The 9,339-nt window shown below is 48.5% G+C and overlaps 1 long non-coding RNA gene across 1 annotated transcript; it reads right to left on the bottom strand.

Annotated features, from left to right (window-relative positions):
* Positions 1–4,531: 4,531 nt before the first annotated feature.
* LOC116898266 lies at positions 4,532–6,429 on the bottom strand. The gene is made up of 3 exons (XR_004387647.1): positions 6,273–6,429; positions 5,866–5,984; positions 4,532–5,590 (listed from the first exon to the last, which is right to left on the bottom strand). It is a non-coding gene; the product is annotated as an uncharacterized LOC116898266 (long non-coding RNA).
* Positions 6,430–9,339: the final 2,910 nt, after the last annotated feature.

The following is a 9,339-nucleotide window of genomic DNA, read 5'->3' on the forward strand; positions in this document are numbered from 1 at the left end:
ACACCCCCTCCAACAAGGCCACACCTCCTCCAACAAGGCCACACCTCCCCCAACAAGGCCACACCCCCCTAATAGAGCCACTCCCTGAGCCAAGCATATTCAAATCACACTAAACTTGCTGATTTCCCATTCCTGCAAATAGACTTGGCAGCCATCATCCCACGTGAATTCTGGACCACATGGCCTGTCTTTCCCTTATATGGAACATCTTTCCAGATTTTCCCCTAATCATTACTCCATCTCTATCTGGTTTACAGGCTCAACTTCTGTCTGGCTGTTTGATGAAATTATCTTTTGTGGAGACAAGAACTTTTCTAGCTAGGCAGGGCTGGACTGGAACTCACAATGCCTCTACCTCCCCAGTGCTAGGACTATATATAGGTCTGTGTCACCACCCCTGGCCATTAGAATTCTGACTTGACCCTAAGTTCTCTTCTCTTTCCCTTCATAATCTCATCTACATCAGGCTTGGATTGCTACCCCTTTAGACAGGACTTGTTAATTTTTCTACCACCTGGAGAGCTCTGGTTCCACCAAGTCCCTCGGATGGGTTATGGGTGATCACAGTACCTTGACTCCCTGACAGATTTTATCTTCTCTACTACAAATCTTTCCCTTACTCTGTTGCTTGGCTTAAGACACTTGGGCAGGTAGCACGGCACTGGGAGTATGTGTTAGAGGTTCTTCACTTCATGGTGTACAGGAAGCGTAGTTGAATGGCAACAGGAAGGGACCAGGACAAGACAAGTTCCCAGTCACCTGCTTTCTACAGTATCCACTTCCCACTGCTCCACCACTTGCCAACAATCTATTAAAATGTTAACCCTGCCAATGAGTTAAACCATTCATTAGGTCAGAGCCTCGTGATCTAATTTTTTTTTCAGAAAGCACACACTCTCTCTTGCCCCCGCCCAATGTATTTTACTAATTTTGTAGACATCTGTTAATCCAGTCCAGTTGACAGCCAATGTCATGCATCACAGTGCCCATGTGCAGACATCTGTGTGGACTTAAGTTCTCTGCTTCTTTGGCTAGACAAGAAGAGTGCATTTCTTTGGTTATATAGTGAAAGCATATTTAGTTTTGGAAGAAAGTGTGTGTTCCATTCTACCTTGCCACCCATGATGGAATGGGAGTGCCTGCTCTCTGTATCTGTGCCAGCATTCTAGCATTTGGTCTCAGTATTCTGGAGTTTAACAGGTGTGCGATTAAACTTTGAAGTCAAATGCTAATTACAGAAAAGTGCATGAATCATAAGGCTAAATGACTTCCACAAGCCAAACACAGCCCTAAAACAAAGGTCCAGAAGGAGATCCTGTGTGCTCTGCACACACACATTTCGGGCATGATCTCCTGAGGTCACTGTTAGCGCGTGGCCCTGGAATCTGCCTGGACTTGAACTGCGTGTGTGGAAAAACACAGGACAGAAAACCTACAGCATGTTTCAACTGACTTTCCTTCAGCATCATCTATGTAACATTGTCACATTGTCGAAGCTGTAATCCACCCATTTACGTAGGCACACCACTCCCTGTGTCTCTGCTCTCAGTGAACATGTAAGTTCTGACCTGCCTGGGAGCTGTTACCCACAGTGCCGCTCTGAGCATTCTATATCCATCTGGTGGACGCAGGGTTTCATTTCTGCTGGGAAATGCCCAGAGATTGGATTGTTGGGTCAAAAGCTATCTTTATGCCAATATTGAGCTATATTGTCAATAGTCTTAGTTGGCTTGTGTTTTGTTGAGATGGAGTCCTGAGTAACCTAAGTCAAAGTTTACCATGTAGGCCAGGGTGGCCTGAAACCTGGAACAATCCCCCTGCCTCATTCTTCCAAGTTGATTACAGACACGTGCCACCATCTCAACTGGTGAACTATGTTCAAGTGCACATCAGAGTTACAAGTTCAGCCCTGATCAGGTGTAATCGTGGCGCTAAGCACGCTCGTGTCGCAAACCATCACTGTAGGAACATGGTCCAAGAATGGAGTCCTGTAAGGATTCTGAGTGCTGGTGAGAAAGGTCTTGATCAGTTTCTTCAAAACACAGAACTGTTCTTGGAATGTGGTTGCGCTCTCCTCCCAGGTGCGAGTTCACTTCACTCATTGCTGTTAGTCAAATGTTTACGTCTCTATGGAAAAACACATTTTTGCCAAGTGCAGCTTGTCCTTGTGAGTGTACACTTTACTCGTGTGATTCTTAACCCTCAGAATAAATTGATGCTCAGAATAAAGTTGGCTATCACATGAGACTGTATTCCGCCTCATTTATCTGCTCCATTCTCCCCGGTCCTACTGCCTCTAGAGCGGTGACATACCATCCAGTACCAAAGCTGTCCCTATAGTTCCCATTTTAATCTATTTTTAGACTTTCAGATATGCATACAATGTCATATTCACTCCCCACACAACTGTTCCGGGTGACTTTGAGTTTTTGAGACAGTTTGTCCTGTTCCTCTGCTTTGGGAATTTGCCTTCCTGGCACTTCATGTAAGTGGAATCCTACACTGTTCTGCATTTATTTCATTTAGAGTTTCGAATCATATGCACATATATCTGCTTCATTCTCTTCCATTGAGAAGGTCCAATCGCATGGACTGGTCATGTTTGCTGACATCTGTGTTCACCTGTTGAATACATTGCTCCCACCTTTGGGATACTGTCAGTTCTGTGGACACAGCTGTTTGCACTGTGCTATAATTTTCATATATGCTTAGGATTGCCACAGTGGGTCACATGGTAATCGTGTAGTCTGAGAAACTGATTTTTTTTCCACCGGAGTTATGCTATTTTACCTTTCTAGCTAGTGGTTGCTGTTTTAGTGCTGGGGCTGACCAGATGTGGCGTGGCTAGGTCTTGCAAATGCAGAATGGCACATGGAGGTATATGGAGGTACCACAGTGTGGATGAGCTTTGCTGTATGCTTGAGGGACAAGACGGTTCCATGCCTGGCTTCAACTGGTGGCCTATTGAGCTGGTGAAGGAACCTAGTAAGTTCCTCCCAGCCTACTGAGTCTGTGGATGGCCAAGGTGATTCTGGTTCAGATATCTGAAGGAGCAGGACAGAGGCAGAAAGGAATTTGGCACTGAGCAAGGGAAGGTACGGTGTAACTCTAAATTCCTCTTATTTCACCTCAGGCTATTCCAGTTTTCCTTCTGTTTTGTCAAACAGAGCAAATCAGGGATTGAGGTTCACCAGTAAAGAGATGAGCTTCAGGCAGGAGTGGATACTGTTTCTCACTAGTAACAATGTAGATTTTCCCAGTACATTTTATCCCCAGCACAAACAGCCCTTGATAGTTTACTTCTATAAACAAAAAGGTGCCAACTCATCATGGACCCTGAGCAGGGAAACTCTAAAACCTCCAAAGTTACTAGAGATTGCCATGGGATGATGGAACACCCTGTTGCAGAACTAATGTCTGTAGGGCAGGTGCAGGGAGAGTTCGAATTTCATCAAAGCCTTAGGGAGCTCTGAGGGTTAGTGCACCTGATCTTGTCTAGGAGGAGGAAGAGGTGCTCTCCCCAGATACCGGCTCTGATGCTCTTCAAGCCTTATCTATGACCCCTATGGATAACAGGCAAGGACACAGGGACAGACTTCTCTGCTTAGCCATCATTTTCCCCAGTCTAAAGGGTCTCTGAAGTATTGACTTCAGAGCAAGGCCCAAGCTTGTTCTTTGAGAGACAGCCTAACACCCCAGCTTTAGATGCCTTCTGCCGCCTGGGGAAATTCAAGGGGATCAGCTCCCTTGCAAAGGGGTCACCAGAGCCCAGAGGCAGCTCTACAAGCGTTTACTACCTCCGGCTCCCTGTCTATCTTCAGATGTTACAGTTCAGTGTTTTAAAGTGACACACACTAGGGTAACAAGACTGAACACAGTAGTGTGCCCTGGTGAGGACACTGGGTTTGGATGGTATCATGGCAGGCTGTAGAGATGGCCCATAATGAGGTGGTCCTCAACATTTCCCTCCCTGGTGTATGTCCTCCAGTGTAGACCTGCTCCCTTTTAGTATGGCCTTTTAAGGTTTTTTTTTTTAGATTTTTATTTTATGTGAGTACACTGTAGCTGTCTTCAGACACACCAGAAGAGGGCGTCAGATCCCCATTATAAATGGTTGTGAGCCACCATGTGGTTGCTGGGTATTGAACTCAGGACCTCTGGAAGAGTAGTCAGTGCTCTTAACCACTGAGTCATCTCTCCACCCCATTAGTATGGCCTTAAAATCAAAACATTCCAGAATTTCCCTTATGAAGTCAGATGGACGACAGAGTCCACTTCTTCATTTGCTCTCTGCTTAACCAGGCAGGAGGCACTCTGTGGCTAGGCCCCCTGCAAAGAACTCAGTGAGGCCTCCAGCCAAAAAGCAGAAAATAAGACCCTTTGTGGGAAAGGAACTGAAGTCTTGTCCACTGTACTTTGAGAGTGACAGCATCTCCTCTTGGTTGGGTCTTCACATAAGAAACCACAGCCAGAGCGCACTCAGACTGTAGCCTGTGAGACACCCCCAGGCAGATACCGCTAACCACTCGGATTCCTAAACCACCGAACCTGTAATATGTTTAAGCTGCTAAATGGTGGGGTAGTTTGTTACACAGCAACAGACATCTCTGGCTGATTCTTACCCAGGATAAACCTCTTGAGGATTTTTGCTCTGGTCCTGCCCCACCACAGGACAGTAGGGAGCATGACTGGATGGGATAGTGTCAGCCTAGACCTCCAGTTTTGAGGAAGCTGCTGCCAGGAAGCCTCACAGGATCAAGGTCCAGATGGCACAAGCTCTGTACCCAGTGGGAAAGGAGAGGTCAGTGGCGCCACAGAAGGCGCCACAGAAGACGGCACTGCTGAACCCTTCTGACATAGCCCAGCACCCTCCAGGAAGAAGCTGCTTCCCGCATGCCCATTTCCCTTCCACGGTCAGAGGGCAGGGGCTTTATCTCAGGGAGCAAGTTACTATAGGAATTTGCTGTGGAAATCAGAAATCTGAAAGACAAACCCAGTCCTCTGCCACCCTTGACCACCTCCATGTCCTACAGGGCTGATGGGCTACTTCCTTAAGGCAGCCTTCTTCGGGGCCTGCCTGTTGGAGGGCATCTCAGCTTTTCCTCAACTCTCACCATGCTCATTACTCTGTCCTGGCCTTGTGTCTGACACACTGATGCTTGGGAAGTATCGTCCCCTTTGAAACTACATTCTTAAGTCAGAGGCTGGGGGCCCCCAGGACTAGGCTGAATTTCCTGCTGAAACTCCTCCTGGTCACAAAGAGAAACAGGCTGCCTCCAGTGATTTGTTCACAGAATTCCCAAATGGGATGGAGAGACTCCAGTCTCCTCCTTCATGCAGAGGTTCAGGCCTGTTTGGGGCCCAACAAGACCCACATCTTGTCTGCTCTTGCAGAGCACAGGGACAGCCAGGCCTCCAAAGGATCTCCCAGGGACCAGAGAACTGGTGCGGATGGGTCTTGAGCCAAGGCAAAGCTACAGGAGAAAGAGCAAGAGTCCAGTGCTGGCAGGACTTGTGGGGTTTCTTTGTGGGGCACCAGATGGTGGCCAGCATCTTCTGGAAGTCTCAGGTTTCAAGTTCCCACCACATCCTTAGGGAGAAAACAAACAGAAGTTTGACATTCCATCCCGTAAGCAGTGGTCCTTCTTTTCTCCCTATTGCCTTTGTCCAGCATCCCCACATCCCGCGGATACCCAGGGCTGCTTCTGTGGACTCTCAACTCTGTGCGTGCACTGTGGTTCCTCCTCAACTACCACTCAAGACCAGCAGAAGCACTGGGAGCACTGAGGAGAAACAGGAAAGAAGGGCACTCGACCTCCCATTCCTGGGTTCTTCAGTCTGACCCTCCTCCCACAGAGCACTCACCTTGGTGAAGGTAGGCATGGTCCTGGACATCCTGCTTCTCTGGGCAGGATGTCCAGAGCCTCCCTCAGCATGGTGAATACAGCAGCTAAGGTGCTGCCCAGTGAGTGGCTGCTCAGATCCTGCAACAGAAAGACAAGGGGAAGTCAGAAGGCTACACTATGGCTTCTGGTTCACTCATTGAGCGCACGGGGGTGGGGTGGGGATAGTGGGGACTGGTGCTGGGCGGCAGGGGGCTTGGGAGCGAGAACAAGCTTCCTAGGTAGGGGGATAGGAAAAAAGCTGGAGCTTCAGTTGTGGCAGTCCACGGTGACGGTTCATGGTGTGGCTACGGACCTAGGTAGCTACAGACATAGCTAAGATGGGTGAAGGTCAAAGGTGTTGGGCCTGGAGACGAGGGGGACACCTACCAACGGTAAACCACCTCCATGGTGTTCAGGGGTTTCGGAGATGCAGTGCCATGCGCGCTGCTCCTCCCGCAAGCCTGATCCCTCCGTAGCTCAGCAGAACGCGGCCGCTCCTCCTTCGGCTGCCAGCCCCTCTGGGGCCCTTGGCACCGTTGGCATCGTTGGCACCGTTGGCACCTGCTCGCGCACAGGTTTCTGGGAGCGCACGGGAACTACCTCTCGCAGGAGGGCTGGTGGCTGCTCTCCAGAGGGGCGGGGCCGAGACTTGGGTCCAGCCCAGTGGCTCTGAATCTACCGGTCAGCTCTTCGTGGCTAAGGCCCCTCCATTTCTCAGTTCCTCCGGGTTCCCCAAGATGGGATCCTCAGTGGCAAGGAACACAGTGGAGATGGATTGACGGGAAGTGGGATGACAGGAAAAGAAGGATGTTTTTTAAATTTAAAAATAGTATTTTCTATATATGTTTTGCCTGCATGTTTGCTCACTGTGCATGTCTTGTGCATGCTTGGTGCTAACGAAAGCCAGAAGGCGGCAATGAATCCCTAGACATTTGAGTCACAGATGTTTGTGAGCTGCTTTGCGAGTGCTGGAAACCGAACTGGGGCTCTGCAAAAGCAACCAGTGTTCTTAAGTACTGAGAGATTGCTCTCCGGCCTCTTTTTTTTTTTTTTTTTCGGGGCTGGGGACCGAACCCAGGACCTTGCGCTTCCTAGGCAAGCGCTCTACCACTGAGCCAAATCCCCAACCCCGCTCTCCGGCCTCTTAAGATTATTTATTTATTTAATTGTTTGTTTGTTTTGTTAGTTTTGTATTTTGAGACAGGTATAGCCCAGGGTGCCCTGGAACTCTTTGTGTAGAACAAGCTGAACTCACAGTTTGCTTCTCCCTCCTGAGTGCTGGAGTTAAGGTCTGTGCCATTACTACTGGCAGCTCAAGATTAAAAAATATATTTTAAAAATCACCATGTGTGTGTGTGTGTGTGTGTGTGTGTGTGTGTGTGTGTGTGTGTGTGTGTGTGAGAGAGAGAGAGAGAGAGAGAGAGAGAGAGAGAGAGAAGAAAGAAGGAGGTAAAGAGATGAGAGAGAAGATGAGAAAGAAGGAGGTAAAGGAGAGAGGGAGGGAGGGACGGAGGGAGGGAGGGACAAGGAAAGAGAGTCAAAGGACAGCATTGTGGAGTTGGTTCTCTCCTTCCATCTGGGGCTGGAACTTAAATCAGGCTTGTACTGGCAAGTGCCTTTACCAGTGCGCCATCTTACCAGCCACAAGATTCTCCCCACCATCCCGGTGCCAAGAAGTATCATCATCTGGGAAGTGCATTCAGGCAACAATCAGAGGTGTTTCTGGTAGTTTGTGATGCTCATTTGACATGGTGGTAAGTGGTCAGGATGTAAGGAGCTACCAGTTTGGAGAGAAGATGGATAGATAGGGCTGGGGGGGGGGGCGGAGGGCGTGGTGCAACAAGGTAGAGTTGAGGGTTGTAGGATAAAAAGGCCAAAGGAAAAACACCCTAACCCTGACAACCCCAAGCCCAAGCCCAAGAAACACAATCCCACCAGTCCTGAGCTTGCCACAGAAACGCTATATAATATAAACCCTGCCTTCCGTCCAGTTCATTGCTGCTTCCTGCCTGAGCAGTGGCAATCCACCCCCCAAATCCCCCCCTTCCTCTGCCCCCTACCCCCCACCCCAACAAAGCTCTTGCCTGATGTTTTTTGTACAATATGACTTTGTGGTATTGGCTAGTTACTGCCAGGATACCTCTTTGAGCAGAACTGTAACACTTTCTCTGGGAAATCTCTCCCTGCCGGAACCGAGTTGTTACACTGGCATCAGGGGAAATCTTCCCCCATAGCTGGAGTGGGGCTGTAACATCCGAGCTGCAACACTTACAAGGGTAGAACTTTAGGATGAAGACAGATTAAACAAAAGTTTTCTGGATAAGGGAGTGATAACCCAGGAGAGGTTACATTGCAAGTGGAGATGGGCCTGCATCTTGACCATGACATGTGTCATGGAGAGGCAGACAGGTGGGGTTTTTGTTTTTGAATTCAGACATAGCAAAGAGGGAATGACTCACAGCAAATGAATCTGACAACCAAGCAACTCGGCTTTAAGTGATGCCGCTAATATCTGGAAGCAGGATTCACTCCAGAAGGGGCACAAGTCAAATCACAACTCTGACTGGGCAGTGCACAGCATGGCATCACACCCGTATCCACTGGTGGCAAGGACCGTGACTCAGTGCTGGCTCTGTAGCAGATGTTCCTTGAGAGAGAGAGGTTCCTTGGGAGGAATGGCAGCTAACTGATCACAGCCTCAAGTCTGTTTAGCCAGGTCAACCAGGGTGCTAAGTACCCAATGGTCAGCAAAGGTAAAGCCAGGCCAAAAGATCCTAATGGGAAGGCATGGTCACTGGAAGGGTCCCTTGTTGTTAGCATGTGTGACTTGTGTGTGTTGGGGTACATTGGAGACCATCCTCTGATGAGCTGCCTAGAGCTTGTTTTTTTGGTTTGGTTTGGTTTGGTTATTCATAGCAGGGTTTCTCTGTATAACCCTGGCTGTCCCGGAACTTACATTGTAGACCAGGTTGGCCTTGAACTGGGAGATCCATGTCTCTGCCTCCCAAGTGCTAGGATTAAAGACCTGTGCCTCCACCATCTGGCTCTCAATTTTATTTCTTAAAAAACAAAACCGGTTTCCATCACTGCTACCATAGCCACATCAATATTATCTTACCTAGCATCTCTTACAGACAGCGAAGGACTAATTTCCTTAGTCAAAGGTGGAGAAAACAGTATTTCAGGAGGCAGGGGCTAGGTATACATCTTTCTTGGTTTTGTGAAAGTCTGAAGGCTCAGTGTTCTCAGCCTCGATTGGGTCCTCCCACACACCTCCATTCCAAGTCAAGAATCCCACTCCTTACCAATTGATGCCCTCCATTAACCACCAACACTTTTTGAGGTTGGGTCTTGAATTTTTGCTGTAATTCAGCCAGCCTTATGAGAGCTTTGTCTGATTTTTTCTAATATTTAAGCTCTGTCACTGCTGGAGAGAAGATTCTCTTCTAGGGCA

Source organism: Rattus rattus, chromosome 4 (genome assembly GCF_011064425.1).
Source record: "Rattus rattus isolate New Zealand chromosome 4, Rrattus_CSIRO_v1, whole genome shotgun sequence".
In the NCBI taxonomy this organism is placed as follows: domain Eukaryota; kingdom Metazoa; phylum Chordata; class Mammalia; order Rodentia; family Muridae; genus Rattus; species Rattus rattus.